This window comes from Triticum dicoccoides, chromosome 6B, assembly GCF_002162155.2.
Source record: "Triticum dicoccoides isolate Atlit2015 ecotype Zavitan chromosome 6B, WEW_v2.0, whole genome shotgun sequence".
Classification (NCBI taxonomy): domain Eukaryota; kingdom Viridiplantae; phylum Streptophyta; class Magnoliopsida; order Poales; family Poaceae; genus Triticum; species Triticum dicoccoides.
The window spans coordinates 674,701,699-674,711,539 of record NC_041391.1 but is presented as its reverse complement, the minus strand read 5'-3'; the positions used below and the strand labels follow the sequence as shown (position 1 = coordinate 674,711,539).

At 47.7% G+C, this 9,841-nt stretch overlaps 1 pseudogene; it reads right to left on the bottom strand.

Annotated features, from left to right (window-relative positions):
• Positions 1-760: 760 nt before the first annotated feature.
• Positions 761-2,993, bottom strand: LOC119321465 (annotated as a pseudogene).
• Positions 2,994-9,841: the final 6,848 nt, after the last annotated feature.

Genomic DNA, 9,841 nt, shown 5'->3' with positions numbered 1-9,841 from the left:
CGCCGGGAGCGTCTGTGGCGGGGCTGGCTCGGCTATACCACCTGCATTCGCGTGCTCTTCTGAATCTCTGCACCTGCACTCGGCGCACCGCCGGCTCCGGCTACCGCTTCCGATCGAGGCGGCTCGCGCTCGAAGAATCCTCTCCAACCGAAACGGCTGTCCATCCGCGGCGACGACGTCATGCACCACGGCGGCACGCGGGGATCGGGCGCCCTGCAGGTGTTCGGCGGATTGCCTCACTGGGGAGACTGCGCCGCAGATGCTCCGATGGAGTACCCGGATTCAAGGTAGGTTTCTTCCCAATCAGTGATTACTAGTTACTAGCTAGGATTGCACAATACCACTTCAGAATTGTACATAGTGGCATAGTATGTTTCAGTAGCAGCAAATGATTCAGTTTCCCGAACACAAATCTAGTTTCAGTTCATGCAGATGCAGTACCCACATCAATTTCTTATAAGAGACAGAGAGTGCACACAGAATCAGGAAACATCACCTACCATGCATATTCATTGGATTAAGATACACATGCACGCTTGGGCCAGTAGTGAGTCGCATGTTCCAATTGGATGCACGTCATTCATCTGAGTGCATCAGCTGCACTAGGAATCTGAAAAGGGGGGTTGGACAGAGCTAATTAAGCTGATTAACAATGTAGAGACAGAAGTGGATAATTTGATGATCCATCACCCTGAATTTTTTGGATCACTTTGTGGGCTGCCGCCTCTCACGCCAGTAGAGCTACACCGATGATGATGAATCACGCTGATTGGGCCCCCTTGGCTGCTTTATGGTGACGTTCAGAACACTTGGAAAGCATCATATGGATCGCAAAGTAGCCCAGCACGGCAACGATGAGCGCGATGACATAAACAGACGTCTTCCACCCCCTGCTGGAGCCGGCTGCATAGGCCCCTAGGAGAGCGGCCAAATCCAGTAGGATAGTTTTGTTCATCACCTTCAGCGACCACTCTTCCCAGTCCTTTTTTTCTTCCGAAAACGGTTCCTTCTTTTTTTCTTCCGAAAATGATTCCTTCTCCTTGTTCGGCAGCCAGTCCGGCAGCAGCATGATGATTACGACGACGGAAGCCATGAAGGAAATGGAGTTGCTGTAGAAGAAGGCAAGGTACTGGAGCCTCCTGTTGTCGTGCATCACCGGGTGGCCTGCCTCGTACCCTTTGTGGCTGCTCTGCCATGCTCCACCGGGAGGTTCCAGGCCGGCCTGCTAGGCTACGCTTGCCACCAAGATGCCTAGCAGCATCAGGTACTTGCGCCTCGCGTGCTTCCTCCCTTCTCCCTCCTTCATTGTTTCCTTGTCCTCATGTTCAATTAGTTCTTTGTCCTCCTGTTCAATGGATACGCATGACTCAGCAGCTGCTAAATTGCCATTTTTGTTTTCTTCTTCTTTGCCCTCCTGTTCAATGGCTATGGATGACTCGGCCGCTGCTGAATTGCCATTTTTGTTTTCTTTTTCTTTGCCCTCCTTTTCAATGGCTATGCATGACTCGCCAACTGCTGAATTGCCATTTTTGTTTTCTTTTTCTTTGCCCTCCTTTTTAATGGGTCTGGATACTGCAGCAGCTCTCAGCAAAAATAATAGCAGCAGTACGGCTACAACGAAGAGGTAGATGGATGTCTTGAGATGTTGCGTGCTTCCAGCAGCGTAGGCTCCCATCAAAGAAAACAAGTCCACCGCCGTACAAACAGATAGCCCATTGCTCCGTATGGCCGGCCTGCACAGGTTGGGGTTCACCAGGAGGATGATGAGGGTGATGGACAGCATGAAGCTCACCGAATTGCAGTAGAAGAAGGCGTTGAAACGGCGTGGGTAGTTGTACAAGAGAACCGGGTCACCAGCGTGGTTCCCGAACTCATTATCCTGGAGCAAGAAGCCTCCAGGAGGGGTGAGGCTGGCCTGGTAGGTGATGGTCGCAGCCAAGATCGCGAAGAGGAGCAACCGTTTGCGCCTCTTCTCCAGCAACCGATCTTCGTCGTTGTCCTGCTTGTCCTTCTGGTGGTCCAGGGTGAAGAAGACGGCATGGATCACCACATAGACCAAGACGGTACCTGCCAAGGCCATGGCATAAATGGAGGTGCTCACGTCGGTATACGCGCCAATGAGGCCAAACAGGTCGAGTATCATGGCTGCCTCCAGCACATGGTGCTTGACCAGAATCTCCTTCTGGACCAGAACGATGGCCACCAAGGAGGCCACGAAGGCAACAGAGTTGCAGTAGTAGAATGCCTTGTACCGCCTAGCGTTGGTCGTGAGGAGGATGGGGTCGCCGGCCATGTGTCCGTCGCCGTTGTCCTGCCAAACACCACCAGGTGGGTCTAATCCCGCTGTGTAGGTGATGGTGGCGGCAAGAGTGGCCAGCAATAGAACAAGAGAGCGAGCCTTGCCCAGAGCACTGCCATTCATACATTGCAGAGAAACAAGAAACAGAGTTCAGTTCAGCTGCAGAGAAATAAAGCAAAACAATAGTGTAACTGCAAACAGAGGAAAAGAAGAAGGGGATTTTCAGTTCAGTGCCATACCTTGCATCATCACTTTGTTGGGCTGGACAGAAACAACAAGATGTTGACTCTGAACTGCAGAAGGCATGGAGCAGGATGTAAGCCAGAACGGCGCAAACCAAGGAGACCACGTACACGGTGGTGTCCGTCTCCCTGCAGCTGCCGGCGGCGTACGCGCCGATGAGGCCGACCAGCGCGACAACGATGCACGCGTAGAGCTCGACAGACCGAGCCGTTTTCTTGCTGAGCTTCTTGCCATGGATGATGAGCAGCGCGCTGATGAGCAGGGACGCCACGAATGCCGTGGTGTTGCAGAGTAAAAACACGGTCAGGCGCAGGCTGTGGTGCTCCTTGAGGATTGCGTCACCCGGGCGGTGGCTTCCTTCGGTGCTGTCCCAGAAGCCGCCAATGAGAAGCCAATGACAACCGAGCCATGCAAGCAACACAAGTCGAACATTTATCAAGGTATTTGGCATTTCTGGTTTGAATGTTGCCTGACATGTGCTTTGCTTCTGACCAAAGTGTCTATAGTTTAGGTTTTACTTGCTGTTGGGCTCTGTAGATATTAAGAAATATACTAATGCGCACCAAAAAAAGATGGAGAAGATCTGGACATGTTAGCTTTCAGTTTATAATATTAGTCTCTAATGCCTGGGAACCATTGAATTGGTACTGATGCAAGTGGAATTTCTATTACAGTTTCTTAAGAATGAATAATCTCCTTCTGTTAAGATTGTTTTTTTATCTTTCGTGAAACTCATGTTCCTGGCTTTAGCACTATTCTTAGAACAATGATTTAGCTAATTGGTGATGAAGATTTCCAGTTGATTGTAAGGACCACACATTTCTGATTCTGGAAAAGTGAACACTAATGCTTATGTGCACTCATAATAAGAAATAACAAGTGTATACGTCAGATTATGATCTTTTCCACATGATATTGACACTATCAGCATGCTAATTTTAAGTGCGTATTTTTGTGGTTAGCGCCAGCTGGGTCTTGAACTCAAGACCTCTTGGCTCCGATACCATGTAGAAGTGCATGCTCTAGCCAATGCAACCAAAAGACCGATCTGATGGAAGAGACTAGGCAGCACATTATACGTCAACACTACTCTTGCTATGATTTGCGCATACTCGATGGCAACCTGATTAACCAGAGACTTAGCATCTCTTATTTATCACTATGATTGCTTTTTTTTTTTTCAAATTCCTCTCATGTATTGTGATCTCAATTGCTTTAAGTAGTTCCCCCTGACCTTACATTTTGTGTTCTTGGGTACATAGGAAACCCAACGCGTGTTCAGGATCCCACACAGAATGGTTCTTGACGGCCTCCTAGCACACCTTGGGTTATCACCAGCCGGGTGCGAGCGTGTTGTTCATGAGGACGGCAAGATCCGTGTAACCGTCTCTTTCAACGCCTCTACGATTGACCTTGGGGCACCAATCAGTGACATTTCTGTTCCAGGGCTTTATTGCACCGACGATGAGGCTGTCGAGGATACTGGTGCGATAAAGGCTATCAGATGCATAGAGGATATGACTAACACGGTTGCCAAAGACTCGGCCCTTGCTTTGTCCAAACGACATCAGTGCCGTGCTGAGTGCTTCCGACAACAATTAAAGGAGTCAAGGACCAATAACATGATGCTTGCTAGAGGTTGGCTTCTTGCCGTTAGATACATGCATTGCTTTTCTGTGCACATTAGAAATGTGGTTGCCATGGACTACTATATTGGAGATCTTCCTGACATGATGGAAGACACAAGCAGCCACTTCGAAGGACATATGAAAATAAGGTCGCGCTATTAGATGGCGCCTCTCCTAATTCACAGCTGCTCATATGCCTACCAAGGTGATTTCGTCTTGCTGTACATATTGCACTTTCGAGATGCTTGAGTGCAGAACTCATTGTACTCTATATATCTCATAATTTGTTTGTATCAGATTCGTGTGAGGCGGTCCCTGTGAAGTACATCGATAAGGAAGATGAATTACATGGCTTCGTAGTTGGCTCTCCTTATGTGTTCTCGCTTTTGGTATCAAACTTCATGTTGAATAGCCGTCTTTTGTGGTCGGATGAACGCACTGAGCTTGATCATGTCTTATAATCTGATGTTGATCTTGAGATCCATTGTGTTTTACTTCCGTCGCAATTGAATGTTTCTTTACCTCATTATCATCCTGTGTAAATACAAATGTTATACTTGGGTTCCTGCCGGCATGTTACATGCTTCAGCAAAATGTTTAGACCGGCATCCTCGCGTCAAGGCGTGATTCCTATCTAGTTATTATGATGTTGTGGAATGGAGAATGGCAACCATGAGAGAGAGAGAGAGAGTTGGGTGATTATAACACGACCTTGAAGAAGAGAAAAAGAATACACATTTTGTTTGTTTTAGATCAGTTATTATCTAGGGAGCAAGCGCCCGGGCCTCATCATTTCCATTGAAAGGAAGGACAGTGATAGTACAATGTCTGGTGTGAAACAGTAGGGCCACACCAGTTATGACGTATGGTAATGTCAGCTTCTCATTGGCTGACGCATCGACCAACCGTTCACCATGCAGCTTGTGCAGTGAATTTTTGCCAAACCCTGCCAGACAAAGAAAACAATTACTTGATATCAGGAAATGAACAAAGTTGTCGATATAGTGCGATAATGATCGATTTAACTTACTTCTCGAACATTTCAGTCATGTCCTAATACTCCTGGGGATCTTTTCGTCTCGAGTCTAAGACGGTTACTAGTCCCTGCTCAAGCTTAATCTCTAGGAGAATATAGTGGAAGCTGCGCACACATGCATAACTCATCAATTACATTACTATAACCTCGACAAATAAGGGAAACTAAATATGCACAAGACAATAACACTCACTTGAAGTTGTAAGAAGAGAGTATTATATCTTTGTTTTGATTTATTACCAACAATCGTAGCAAGTTGGCCTCCGTTTCTTTGCCATGAAATTTAACCGTAAATTTATCTATGAGATTTGTGTTAATGAACCCAATATCACCGATCTGTCTTTTCTTGCATTCGACGATCTTCAATCTGCATAATATAGTGAGGGTAATTATATATACATGCAATGAAAGAGCTGGGCTATATATAGAGACTTAATGACAGAAGTAGTACTTACAAACAGTAGCAAGTGACCATTAATTTATCGAGGGCCTTTTGATTGAAAAAATGGAAGAACTCCTCAAATGGAATAGACAACAGATCAATTCCAATGAGGTCATGCTCCTCTTTAACTCTCAGCGTCAAAATATCCTTCCTGCCAGACTGATCTCTGCAGGTTTTCATGTACCAATCATGGAATCTTCGCATCATCGTTGTTAGAGGAGGATGACCAGGTTGGACGAGAGGCTTCCCGTACTGGTATTTGAATTCGTCCACCTCCATTATATCAAAATGTGCATCATCGTCGTGCATGTAATCTGCAGGATTGGTACCGGGCAAGATCCCCGGATGATTAGCGACGATATCGCTAGACACCTTGAGAGGGGGCACGATTGGTTCGCTTGTTCACCGAGCTGAGGAATTGTTTTCCCACTTCTTCGTTCTGCTAATCTTCGATCACTACAAGTACTTCCCGACCGAGACGCTTCCTGATATGTCCTTTCAATAATGCGCTCATAGTTGGTTTGCGGCAGAGATGGTGGTGGTCGCTTCAGGGCATCCAAAGTGCGTTTCGCTTTTACCGGATCTATCTTCTCCTCCAGAGGTGGATGTTTCGTAGATCTTTGCATTCATAGAAGTCCCTCACTTGGGCTTCACAGATCTCCATGTTTTCCTGTTCGGTCATCTCATATGGTAACTTCTATAGAGGCTTGAGAGATGGACCGAATCTGTATTGCCTCCCGCCTCTGGCTGTACTGCTAGACGCGGGAGCAGGCCGAGCGGTTGCGGCTGTCTTCTTTCGTTGCTTACGAGGCGGAGAAGTAGGCGAGGTGCTACGACGCGCCGGAGCAGCCGGAGCGGCGGCGGCTCTCTTCCGCCCTTGCTGACGAGGCGGGCTGCTCGAAGGCGCCGGCGCAGGCTGAGAAGGAGGCGGAGTGCCGCCACGCGCCGGAGAAGGAGGCGGAGTGCCCTTATCACTCGCCGGAGGAGGAGGCGGATGAGGAGGCGGAGTGTCCTGACTCGCCGGAGGCGGAGGAGGCGGAGGCGTCTAGTTCGGAAGGTTGATGAACTCCTTCCGCCATAGGCATGGAGTCTTCAGAGAAGAACCAAGCCGAGTCTCCCCTTCACCGATAGGGTGGTCAAGCTCGAGCTCCTCAAATCTCTCCATTATTTCATCCACCATCACCCTAGCATATCCTTCTGGAATCGGCCTGCAGTGAAAAGTTGCGCCGGGTTCAGGAGGTGCAATAGAGCCAACAGCCGCCTTGACTTTGAATTTCTGCCATTGCGTCATAAGGTGGCAATGTTGAGACTCTGTGATAGCACCCATGGGGTGGCTAGCAGGAGCCGTGAAGACAGGCTCCTGAAGCAGCTCGGTGGAAGCTACGCTGCTTCTCCGCTGAGATGGCGGGGTAGCTTCGGGGGTAGCTTCGGCAGGTCGCTTGCTGTGAACTGCATCTCATTCCTCTAGCGCTCGTACCCTTGCGTGCAGCACCTGCAGTTGGGTCAGCTCCACTTTCCTCTTCCTCTCCCGGCCTTTGTAACCGCCTGCGTCGGGAAACCCAGACTTCCACGAAACGGAGCCTGGCATGCCTCGTGTCCGTCCAGGGTGCTCAGGATTCCCGAGGGCCTGTGTGAGATCATCGTTCTCTCTGTCGGGAACGAGCGTCCCTTCCTGCGCGGCGGCGATATACTCCTGAAGCCTCGTGACGGGTATTCTCAATTGCTCGTTCATCCAAACGCACTTCCCTGTTTCAGGGTCCAACGATCCCCCATCCCCGAAGAACCAAGTCCTGGAACGGTCTAGCCAGTGCAATGTCTCTGGTTCGACCCCTTTATCAAGCAGGTTATTCTCAGCCTTGTCCCACAACAGCCGGGCTCTGAGGTAGCCACCTGACCCGTGCGATGGTGATGCTCCTTCTTCGCAGCATTTTTCTTGTTTGTCGCTGGCATCTTCTTACTCTTGTCCGATGTCTTGTGGGCCACAAATGCGTCCCAGTGATCTCTGATCTTCTTAAACCGGCCGGTGAATTCTGGAGTCTTTTCTTTGTCGACAAACGTTGATTTCAGCTCATTCTTCCACCTCCTGAATAGATCTGCCATCTTCTTAAGAGCATGAGCCTTGACCAATGGCTCTATAATAGCTGGCTTCTCCGGATCCTCCTCTGCCAGTAGGGTAAAATTTGCCTTCAGTGCAGCCCAAAGATCATCTTTCTGCCTATCGTTGACATAAGACACCTCAGGGTCTTCTTTCTTAGGCTTATACCATTGGTGGATGCTGGTCGGGATCATGTCCTTAACAAGAACCCTACACTTAGCAGAAAATGCTTCCTTCTCCGGATGGGTGCAATCGGTTGGCCATCGCGCGTGATTTCTGTGATCGTGAACCTTTCATCCGAGCGCAACTTCTTCTTCGTGCCTCGTCTCGTTACCGAAGTTTGGATCCATCCAGAGGGCTAGAAAAGAAGAAAGAAGAGAGTTAATATGTGTACATATACCAAAACAATTAATGCATCAGTCAGTGCATGCTTAATTAATATATATACTTGGACGGACTCCATTCAGTCACCGGATCCGTCATCACGGTGTCCTTCTTCCACAGGCATCCGGTCACCGGAGCCATCATAATCATGTCCTTCCTCCTCCATTGTTCAATCACCGTAGCCTGCTTCTTCGCCCTGTCCTTCCAGACCATCGGTGTCGTTGAGATACGGCATGACATCAGCTCCGACTGCGATTATGTCCCCCAACACCTGTTCTGCTTCCTCGTCTCGGCCGTGCTCCATAGTTTCTGCAAATATTACAATATGGCAATTATTATACAAACATGACAGATCAATATATTAGTCGTAAACGTAGACCTAGCTAGCCAATCACAACAATTAGTGGCCTCGACGCTTCTCTAGGGTTTGGGGTGGCCTCGGCAACGCTTCAAGGGTTCGGGGTGGCCTCGACAATGCTCTTTTAAATTGGTACATTTGGGTGGCCTCGGTAGCGCTTCTAGGGTTTGGGCCGAACTGCCTCTCTCACGTATGTCTAGCGTCAAAGGATTCAACAAAACCATGTCTTCATCATTAGGCGAAAGTAACAGGCGCATGATGGTACGAAGCTCTTCAAAGTTGTTCTGGAACGGAGTCCCAGATAGGATAATTCGCTTTTTGGTACAAAGTTCGGCAAGAGCCTTTCGGATATCACTATTTGGAAGGCCTTTGCTGAAATTCGTACCAAAAGGCGGATTATCCTATCCGTGACTCCGTTCCAGAACAACTTTGCAGAACTTCGTACCAACATGCCTCGGTTACTTCCGGCAAATGATGAAGGCATGGATTTCTTCAATACTTTGACACTAGGCAACCTCTAGACCCCTCGGCAATCCTCGACCCTCGACCCCTCGATGACCCTCGACCCTCGAACCCTCGGCCCCTCGAGGAACCTCGAACCCTCGACCCCTCGACCCTCGAACCCTCAGCGACCCTCAACCCCTCGGTGACCCTCGACCCTCTACCCTAGCTAGTTCCCACCCCTTGCCCCTCGAACCCTCGGTGACCCCTCTCCGTCCTCATGTCGAAGTTATCGGGGAGGGGGTATATCGACCCCCCCTCATGTCGAAGTTATCAGGGAGGGGGTATATCAATAATGACATACCCGATAAAAAATAAGAAAAGGAAGAAGAAGAAAAAAAAGAAGAAAAAAAGAGGAGAAGAAGAAAAGAATAGAGGAGAAGAAGAAAAAATAGAAAATATTCTATTTTCCTTCTTTCCTCTTCTTATTTATTTCTCCTCTTCTTCCTCTCCTCTTTTTCTCCTTTTTCTTTTCCTTCTTCCTAAACTAAACATAAACTAAAATAATCCTAAAACTAAACGAAACTTCTCCTCCTCCCTTTTTTTCTTCTTCTTTTATTCATCCTAAAACCTTATGAACAAAATTACAACAGAAAAAAACCATAAAAATTCTATGAACAAAATTACAACAGAAAAAAATCATAAAAATTCTATGAAAAAATGACATATTCTTTGCATATGTACATACAGAGATTTCCATATTCTACAATAATATCACCAAAAAAAATATATGAGAACAAAAAAATCTACTACTACAATACATACATCATCATCATCATCTACTACTACTACAATACATACATCATCATCATCATCATCTACTAGTACAATATGAACAGAAAAAAATAATCTATG